Source organism: Oncorhynchus nerka, linkage group LG16 (genome assembly GCF_034236695.1).
Source record: "Oncorhynchus nerka isolate Pitt River linkage group LG16, Oner_Uvic_2.0, whole genome shotgun sequence".
In the NCBI taxonomy this organism is placed as follows: domain Eukaryota; kingdom Metazoa; phylum Chordata; class Actinopteri; order Salmoniformes; family Salmonidae; genus Oncorhynchus; species Oncorhynchus nerka.
Window position 1 is genome coordinate 12,872,878 of NC_088411.1, and position 11,061 is coordinate 12,883,938.

The 11,061-nt window shown below is 42.7% G+C and overlaps 1 protein-coding gene across 1 annotated transcript in view; it reads left to right on the forward strand.

Moving 5' to 3' along the window:
* The window catches only part of LOC115144453 (renalase-like), a 47,842-nt gene that overhangs the window by 11,771 nt on the left and 25,010 nt on the right, over positions 1–11,061 (forward strand).

Consider the following 11,061-nt stretch of genomic DNA (forward strand, 5'->3'; position numbering starts at 1 on the left):
CAAATTTAGTAGTGAAAGGTTTGGAGTGCAAAAAAAGATACACAGCTTCCCAAACAATTGTTGGTAGAGACACAGATTGTAACTGAGAGAACCTCTATTTTGAAAGCCTTAAATCAGCATATTCTAGATGCAGGCAGTTTATTTGAAAAGGTTGAAGTTATAAATGAGCCCCCCGTGAATTTACCCGACACCCCTGTGCACTCCTTCGCCAGGTTCTCCTTCTCATCCTTCTCCGTTTCAGAAGTGCACAAAGCCCTGAAAGAAATTGATAGAAAGAAATCCCCTGGCCCTGATGATCTAGACCCCCGCCTCCTACACCTAGCTTTTGACATCATTGCTCCCCCCTTAACATGTACTTTTAACCTCACGCTTGACATTAAGGAAATCCCGAAGTTATGGAAATCTGTTTTTGTACTGCCTCTCCTGAAAGGTGGAGATCCTTCGCTACTTGACACCTATCGACCCATATCAACATTGTCTGTACTGTCAAAGGTACTGGAGTCCTTTGTTACGTAATATGTAATTGTTGTACTGTGTGTGTCCCTATAGTTTGGTCCAATGTTGCGTAAGTTGTTTAGTCTGAAACTGTCTTGAAAAAGTTGTTTAGTCTTGATAAAGAGATGTTATCTCAATGAGAAAAACCTGTATAAATAAAGGTTAAATAAAAACATTTAAAACGTTGTTTTAGTAGATGATTGGACTGGATGTGTGCATGTTATTCTGTTGATTTCTGATTTATTGCCTTACGATCGACGATCTGGCCACTATTCCTTTAGAACTGCAAACAATATGAAATAAATCAACCACATATCCAAGCTGTCAAATGTACAGTGGGCAAGTTCTGAACATACTGTTCAATGTTGTCTCGTCTGAAGCGTTTGGTTTTATGATTGGTATCCGGCTGAATACTCAGGCATAGCTTGTGCGCGTCTTGTGGTGTGTCTTGGCCTTCACAGCACTTTTCCTTTCCTTGCAGGGGAAATGAGTGGGAAATACGGCCATGTATCGTTTGCAAAAGATGAATGAACTCGGGGAGCACTGGCGGGACATGGCACGCCTGATATAAATCACTGTGGTCTCCTGGCTTATTTGTTCCCCATAATATATTGCAGAGGATTTGGGGTCAGCGGTTTGACACGGTTCCTGGAGCACTAGTTTTAGGGAGGAGAGGTGTCCTTTCATCCAGGGTGGCTTGCCAACGTCTTTGCCAGAGGCTTAATGCATTCTACCCTAGCCAATTGCATGACTTTTTAAATTTTTATTCTTGGAAGTGAATTCCCTGTCTTAATGTTTGGAGCGTTTGCAGAATCTCCTCTTTTTACCCTTTACTCTAGCGAAATGTCTGATTTCATTGACAACCCAAGCCAGCTGCCAAAAATGAACAACAGAAGCAGGAATGTTGGTTTTGCAAGAGCTGGCAGAGTTCGCAAAGTCACTAAATGACATAAGACATTTGAAACGGTTTCTGATGGCCAGTGTGTCTGTTGCAGTGTTCACAGGGCCCCTGTTGGTATGGAGGGTGTTCCCTACAGCCAGCCGCAGCCCACACACACACAGCATGCTGTACCCACATTGGAAACCGTCCATGAAACATGTCAACCCACAAAAAAAACATGACACAATCCTCCTCTTCCCCACACTTTCCTCGAATTCGACTGGATCCAGGCCATAAGTGGACCACTATCGGTATTACAAACAGGTGGTTAACCCGGTCCTGGAACAATGCAGAAGAGCTGAGTAAGGTCATTTTTTAAATTAGAATGCGATATAAACTCACTTCCGCTTTGGCACACACCGTTTTAAAGCATAAGAGGAACTGTTTCTGTTCTTGTGGGTAAAGAAAGAATAGGACAAAAGAGGAAGTTAGTTGACCCTCTGTTATAAAAATGTTACAGGCTAACCCATAGAAAAGAGTAGTGTTTCTATGAAACAATTATTTTGTCCTAAGGCCTACAGTATATCACAAAAGTGAGTACACCCCTCACATTTTTGTACATTTTTGAGTATATCTTTTCATGTGACAACACTGAAGAAATGACACTTTGCTACAATGTAAAGTAGTGAGTGTACAGCTTGTATAACAGTGTACATTTGCTGTCCCATCAAAATAACTCAACACACAGCCATTAATGTCTAAACCGCTGGCAACAAAAGTGAGTACACCCCTAGGTGAAAATGTCCAAATTGGGCCCAAAGTGTCAATATTTTGTGTGGCCACCATCATTTTCCAGCACTGCCTTAACCCTCTTGGGCATGGAGTTCACCAGAGCTTCACAGGTTGCCACTGGAGTCCTCTTCCACTCCTCCATGATGACATCACGGAGCTGGTGGATGTTAGAGACCTTGCACTCCTCCACCTTCCGTTTGAGGATGCCCCACAGATGCTCAATAGGGTTTAGGTCTGGAGACATGCTTGGCCAGTTCATCACCTTTACCCTCAGCTTCTTTAGCAAGGCAGTGGTCGTCTTGGAGGTGTGTTTGTGGTCGTTATCATGTTGGAATACTGCCCTGCGGCCCAGTCTCTTAAGGGAAGGGATCATGCTCTGCTTCAGTATGTCACAGTACATGTTGGCATTCATGGTTCCCTCAATGAACTGTAGCTCCCCAGTGCCGGCAGCACTCATGCAGCCCCAGACCATGACACTCCCACCACCATGCTTGACTGTAGGCAAGACAAACTTGTCTTTGTACTCCTCACCTGGTTGCCGCCACACACGCTTGACACCATCTGAACCAAATAAGTTTATCTTGGTCTCATCAGACCACAGGACATGGTTCCAGTAATCCATGTCCTTTGTCTGCTTGTCTTCAGCAAACTGTTTGCAGGCTTTCTTGTGCATCATCTTTAGAAGAGGCTTCCTTCTGAGACGACAGCCATGCAGACCAATTTGATGAAGTGTACAGCGTATGGTCTGAGCACTGACAGGCTGACCCCCCACCCCTTCAACCTCTGCAGCAATGCTGAAAGCACTCATACGTCCATTTCCCAAAGACAACCTCTGGATATGAAGCTGAGCACGTGCACTCAACTTCTTTGGTCGACCATGGCGAGGCCTGTTCTGAGTGGAACCTGTCCAGTTAAACCGCTGTATGGTCTTGGCCACCGTGCTGCAGCTCAGTTTCAGGTCTTGGCAATCTTCTTATAGCCCAGGCCATCTTTATGTAGAGCAACAATTCTTTTTTTCAGATCCTCAGAGAGTTCTTTGCCATGAGGTGCCATGTTGAACTTCCAGTCAGTATGAGGTAGTGGGAGAGCGATGACACTAAATTTAACACACCTACTCCCCATTCACACGTGAGACTTTGTAACACTAACGAGTCACATGACACCGGGGAGGGAAAATGGTTAATTGGGCCCAATTTGAACATTTTCATCTAGGGGTGTACTCACTTTTGTTGCCAGCGGTTTAGACATGAATGGCTGTTTGTTGAGTTATTTTGAGGGGACAGCAAATGTACACTGTTATACAAGCTGTACTTTACATTGTAGCAAAGTGTCATTTCTTCAGTGTTGTCACATGAAAAGATATACTCAAATATTTACAAAAATGTGAGGGGTGTACTCACTTTTGTGATATACTGTATATGCATGCAAGTACAGTATAATAGTGATCAATGGTTTTCACTGTCCTCTAAATATGTTGAGATATATTGATTTACAATAATATACTGCAAGTACTGGCTTCTTAGTAAAAGCAGTGTTACTGCCTAAATGAATGTAGATATCTCCCGTGTTATCTGAGTGTGATCGCTTTCTTAGTCGAAGCTTAAGTGTTACTCTTTTTATAGAGGTGGAAGTCAAATGAAAAGCAATGAGCAGATCTATCAAAGGTTATCAGTGTGTAGCCACTCTCAATCCCCTTTGCACTGGTTTTATCATCTGTCAAACAAATTAGCCACAGATCTGCATGATCAAAGTGCACTTGGTCCTCCCCAGCTCTCCCTCAGCCAAGGCCCAACTATTTTTACTGAGAAATTATAACCTGCCTCCACCAAGCTATGAATCATAAAGCCCTGATCCACTCGACTGTAGTTTATGACATCCTTGCGGGTTCACAGCATTTCACCTCTCCCCAAAGTACCCCTTCAGGTTTCCTCAACTTTTATTGCCCATAGACTGTCACCACCACTTGCGACCCTGGCCTCGAACTGATATCCCTCCCTTCGTTCATCTCTCCGTTATCTGTCCCTCTGGCCGGACCACACCCTCTTCCCATGGAGGCCAGCATATAGCAGTGCCTCCTCTGCTGCCCGCCTGCCTTTCTCCGATGACATCATCCGTCCTGTCCGGTCACAGCACAGTGCTGAGAGCCTTTAGGCCACTGCTTTGATTTCCCTGAGCTGCAGATAGCCACAGATAATTACAGCAGGATAGAAATAAGAATAAGTACTGCCGCATGGAGCGGAGGGGAGTATGATGGAAGCACCAGAACCAGGGCAGTCAGGCAGTCACTCACCTCCTATATTTGACCCCTCATTCTCTGTGTCGGCTCCCACGCCAGTCTGATATTGAGAAACCTAATTCTTGTTCCGTTCTTATGAAATGCCTAACTGTTCTTGGCAGGCACGCCTCGCTTGTGTGGCAATTTGTGTTTTTGGCAGCCAAGTTTGATTTGTGGCTTTGATAGTTTGAGATGAATAGTATGCACACTGAGGATTTCTCCCCAGAACTCCCTTTACTTACAGTATGCTTTTCAAATTCATTAGTAAACAGCCATATTGCACATTTCGGTTTATTCATTGTTGAAACATTCATTATTTATGCAGTTGTATCCTTTGAACAGGTTCAGGTTTATAGTTGGACTGTGTTGTTATGCACAGCTTCTCTATTCAGACAGTGTGTATGTCTGTCTGCCTGGGGTAGCTACAGCAGTGCTTCAGTCTGGTGTGCCTAAAATGATGTAATCCTTCTCTCTGATTACTGTCAGAGATGCATCCTTTTTTTTTTTTTTCTGCCTGCTCTGTGTCGTCTTACAAAGACGAACCATAGAGGGGACAGAAATGTGCAATATATGTCTCCAAAATATATGTTGAGGACTTGATGATGCTAGAGTGTAGGCTACAGTATATGTTCTGTATGTATGTTCCTCATTTCACGTCACACCTACAGATTGTTTCCTGTTTCCACTAGCAACCCTGTTTTCGCTGCTTTTTCTGTCCTCTTGTTTCTTGCTGCTTTGCATTGCAAGTGCATGTGAAAATATATAATGGACTTTCTGTTGCTTGTTAAGGGTAAGGAAACAAGTAGAAGGTTTATTGGTTCCTCACTGTGGTTGATGAGACGTTTTATAAAGGAGACGGAAACAAGTGGTGACGCACATCCCCTATCCTCTGGGGTTCAAGTATTTCACACCCACTTAACGCGTGAACCCCTTATTTACATAGCTCATCCGTAAGTACCCAAAATACTTCCAAAGACTCCTGCCTACCAGCACTTTTATTCAAAATAGAAACTATGGCCACAGATGTCTCGCCAGGTTCTGTCTCAGCTGCACAGAGCACTGTGAAGGGTTTATATAGCAGCTAGGTGGCTTCACATTCACAGGCCTGCCAGTGTGCACAGATGATGTCATCGATTGAAAGCACCAAACACATCCATTTTAGGGGTTGCATAGATGTCAGCCAAAGCTCTGCACTAAATGGGTGGTTTGCAATTTTTCAATTCTCTACTCACTGGCTGAATTTGAGTAAGTAGATATTTTTTTCCAGTTGTACCAACGGCTTTCATTCGTAGAGGAACTGTTGTGTAGTTTGAAATGGGGATTATTGATTTCCTATTCTGTTCAATTCTGTTCTGTCCTGCAGCACTCTGACTGCACCAGTGACACTTCTACAGAGGAGAGAAGAGGGGATGTTCCATAGATTTAGAGAGAACTAATATTTCGTAGGTAAACGGTGTACTACTGCAACTTTTATGAATGCATTTGGTAGCTATCCATCAACCCAGTTCAAAGTCAGAAACAAAAATACCTTTCTAGTTTAGTTTGCATGATACGAAGCAATATGAATAGCTTTAAGGAATACCTAGGATAGGATAAAGTAATCCCTCTCACCCCCTTAAAAGATTTAGATGCACTACTGTTCCACTGGATGTCATAAGGTGAATGCACCAATTTGTAAGTCGCTCTGGATAAGAGCGTCTGCTAAATGTCTTAAATGTAAATGTAAAATAGCTGGGTCAGTATGAATAGGTTAAGCTGGTCAGAACTAGTGCTTAGCTCCCCCTATAAAAAGACAGTGGAACTTGCACATTTTTACTCCCTCCCTGCTAAAAATAACCACTCTGGCTTGACGTCAGTCCTGGAGCCTGCAGGTTGTCGCTCTAAATGTCTCTGTTTGGGACCGAATTAAACACAACCTATCTCTGAAATAAACCTAGCCATTTAAGCCCTGAGGTGCTCTGTTTACCCAGAAAATGGTTTAACTGACATCGGAGCAACCTAGCTTCATTTGCTTGGCTACACAAAGGGGTCCGTTAAGCTTGTTTGCAGAAAGGGAGAAAAAAAACTCCAGCAAATACATTAAGAAACATCCCCTGAGAATGTGTGCTGTAGCCCTTTATACTCGTACCCCGTATACGGGTTGAAAATGGCAGATTTAGTCACTGATAAGTGTCTAAATTGGAACACAGTGGCTGTACAGTAACATGCTATACATTACGTCAGACCTCTGCGCTTCACAGCGCTGTGTGGGTTTTGACTGACAGCCGTTCTGAACTTGAGCACCGCACGCGACAAGTAGTTGCTCCCATCCCTCCCCTAAATGTTTTGTTTGTCTCAGTGAGGGAAATGCTGTATATTAAGAGGACTCTATGTATTTTTGAAAGATGAGACGTTGAGGATTATAATAAATACCACTTTGATGTCATACAAGTAAACATCTGAGTCCAAATGTGCACTTCACACTTCCATATCATAAAACTCATGTCATAAACAGGGTCAACATGTATAATCACTGTGTTTTAGGGCTGGGCGGTATACCGTATTTTATGATATACCGGTATTGATGCACGGACCGGTTTGGGTTTTTACTTTACCTTCTATAACGTAATTTGAACGTTTGGCTTGTTAAATGTGATATGCTGTGTGCAATGTCCATTTTTATAGTTTACTTCGCTATTTAAGTAATCTCTCTCTCTCGATGCAACTTTCCACACAGACCTAGCCCCGCCCCCTGTCACTCAAGGAGCACATTTGTTTCTCGACTACGAGACACTTGAGTTCAGTCTGCATGGTCAATGCAGCACATGCACCAATGTCGATGACAACGATGCTGTTTTATCTTTGCTTCTCAATATAAAACCACTAGCGTTCTATAATTACATTATTTGTTTGTGTTTCTTACATCTGCAAACAGCTAGTTTGTTCTCTGCAACTTGGGCCTAAATCTTGTTAGCTGCTAATGCTAATCACTAGCTAGTTAATGAGTCAGCGCAAACGTAATTAGCTATAGAGCCTGATTAATACCAGTGATAGTGCAGACCTAAATCAGCATGTTGTTTGTGAAACAGTATCTTCTAAATCAAAGGGGAATACACGAAGCAAGAATGTTAGCTAAATTAGGTAGATTATAGGGTTCACTAGGAAAAACTTATCAACACTTTGGTTCCTACCCTGTCACAACTCTTCCCTGGCATTTTCATTTGTTGTCATGTCAAACAACACTGTATTCAAAGTTCCCACTATTATATTCCAACCATAGAATTAGAATATTCATTATATTTCCATGATTCCAACAGTTCACCCAAGTGTAAAATGTCAATTGCAACATTTATTTAAAAATAAGGCCTAGATGTTTTACCCATATCGTGCAGCCTTGCTTGGCAGTTTGGAAATGATATCAAATGAGTGCAGGAAATGCAGAAATTGATCAATTATTTTGGGTTGAATTGAACGGTTTAAAACAATCAGAGTGGGAAAAGCACCATTGAAATCACTTAGAATGTATGTGTTGTCACTCTAGGGTCACGCACTACTCATAAAGCAAATTTAGAACTTTTATTGTTCAAAAACATAAAATACCGTCCAAGCTTTTTTTAAATACCATAACATGATATTTTGGCCATATCGACCAGCCCTACGGTGTTTGATGCACAGTTACAAGATGATATGGCGTCATACCTTGGGTTGTTCTGAACAGAATGTTGTCTGTCGTAGGGTTTTCAGCAGAAGAATTTACTTCCCTGTTCATTTTCAACGAGGGCACACAGAGAAATGTGCGGGGGATTGTGAGAAGGTAAGTGGCGAAACCCTGCTAACGGAGCGGTTGAAAAAGTTGCACTCTGTTTCATGCTAATTTCAAGCGTTGGAGCGAAGCGTTGTCAAGAGGATGCGCCACCTCTGGTCAAAACCCACTGTATTCGCTATGGAACATGCACCTGAATGCACTCATGACTCCTTTCTATGCGCACCAAAATGACGATCTGTTTCTCTGAATTGCCTTTGTGAAAGCCTAACACTGTAAGATTGCATTTTATAACTTAGCTAGTCATGTTGGCAATAGAACAAGCATTCAAAGGATGCCCACCTGACCCAGATCGTGATTTATACGTTGTTTTACATTTTAGTTTGTTAACAACAGTAATTGTGTGACGGTGGGGATGCAGGGTTGTGTTCCAAACAAAACGACTTGAAGTGTGCCTGCTCTAGTTCCTCAACGGCACAGCTTGGAGAGCTATAAAAAAAAAAAGCACCTCATAGTTGAAGACTCTTCTTTGAGTCATAAAAGTGCGTTGAAATGACTTAGGAACTGTGCACACTTTGGAAAGGTGTGTGTGTGGCCACTTGGAGACACCAGTTAGTCCTCTCACTCATATCCTTGTATTTTTTTGTTGTCTTATGTTGCACCTATCCCACATTTTCCAGTAATATTCTGAACATGTTACTGAATGTATCCAGAATGTATTCAGATATCGTTATCAATTAATTCTGTGAAAAGTACAGTAAATGTAAAATGCACATAGAATCAACAGTGTAATGTTTGGATTCAGTCTTGTGTCAGGTGAAATGTTGTGTCCTCAACTTTGCTCTAATAATTTTCCCATCACCTCCAATCTGTTCCCTTATAATTGCTCGGATGTGTATGCATATGCTTTTCATATCCCTTCTGTAAGAAACATTTCAATGTAGCCCTATCCATATAAGCCAATTCCCACGAGTGTAAAGGGTTAAAAGTACACTGTTGCTGCAGCTGTGGAGGAGTTGGTCAGAATCAGATCCGCTTTTCCTTGCCGTCTTCCATGCATCACCCCGGAGATAAAGAGGCCAGAAGTTTTCTTCTACAGAAGCAAGACGCATGCTACAGCGAGAGAGATGTGTGAGGGGATGTATGAATGTCCAGACCGGTCTATATGTTTGCCACTCATATCTCTAGTCTGACTCTGTGGCTCGGGGAGAAGTGGTAGCTGAAAGTGAATATTTGTTGTGGTGAGGAACAGCAGAGTCAGTTACTGGCATGGCTATCTGAGAGCTTTGTCTGAGATTTTATCTTTTAATAATGCAAAATACACAAACAGAAGGACACCAAACAGTCAGAGAGAAATAATGCATGAATGAGATATTCTGACCCGTTCTAATGGTAAAACCCCAAGTAGGCTACTTCATCCAGACTCCTCTGTCTGGCCAACACACTACCTCATTCTCTTTGTAGAGTGTCTCTAATCTGACCCTAATCTAGATGCGTGCTGCAGTTGGAAAAGTCATTTAGCCCCCTTCCTAAAATATATTGTCTACGCCATTCGTCATTCCAACAAATTAGTTCTCAGATGGGATCCATTAGGAAACGGGGCTAATGACGGGGCCGGTCACTCCTGTGTGGGGGCTTTCTGACCGCTGACAGACACAGAGTGCTGGGCGCTGAGCCGCTGACCTCTCCTCTCTTCCCCTCTCAGTAAGCACGCCAATGACTCACCCTGCCCAATAAATATTTTACTTATTGTTGGACACAGTTCATGTACAAGTGCATTAAAGGTTAGCAAAACAACCTCCTTTTTCTTTTTTCCCCTTCTAACTAATGGGATGCCGTCCAAAACCTCTCAGGCAAATATTAAATCAACCTTTAAAGGGCTAAGAGATCATAAATTGGGGGAACGGTGCAGTTAGAGCTCGCCTCACGCGCGGAGTGCTGGCTCTATGAATAACTTTTCAATGCGCTGCTGTGGTGCTGGGGCCGAGCCCCCCTAGGGAAGCAGCCAAAGGCAGGGTCCTGGCTGGGAACAATGGAGAATGGCTGGGAGTAGTGTTCTGACCCATTCAAACCTTTGTGTTCACTCGCAACAATGTCCATTTAAAACAATACTAACGTGAAATAAATCTCCTACCACCCCCGTTTTAAAAATAAACAGATGCTGATGATTTTGTGAATAAACACTTGCCGGTAAGAGTGCCAGGACTTAGCTTTTTTCATTGAGTCCTTGGTTTGTGAGGCACAGTTTATGCTTTGCATATCACATTCAGCTATGCTTTGTAAATTACGCTTGGAAGCATGGCACTCAAGAATGTTTACAGTAACAGTGTGTGCAGAGCAGCTGAGATGTGGCACTTTGTACTTCCTATTTTACCATCTTATTTCTTAACTGTTGTCACACTTTATCATTCCTGTCAAGGAAAGCGTGTACATCACTTGACACCTAGGCTAGGGTGTTAACAGGCCTGTGGTTGTGGTCAGTGTATTTGCAGTGTTCTCATCTCATCGTGCTGTTGTATGTTAGCCTTCCTCATTTTGTCTTGCCGGTTGACTATCCTTTATTATAGAGTTGGTGTTGGTGGACAAACCATCCTTATTACAGTGAGAGGGACATACAAGGATCTTCTCAGATTATCAAGTGCAAGTGTTAGGTCAGGAAAAGCAAGGGTGTTATTTTAATAATTTTTCATGGGTTGTGGGATTATTTAAGATGATTTAAGATTCTCTTTGAAGAGGTAGGGTTTTTAGATGTTTTCGGAAGGGGGCAGGGACTCTGCTGTCCTAGCTTCGGGGGAAGCTGGTTCCACCATTTGAGGTGCAAGGATAGAAAAATAGATTTGACTGGGCTGAGCTGAGCTGACCTCCCGTAGGGGGAGA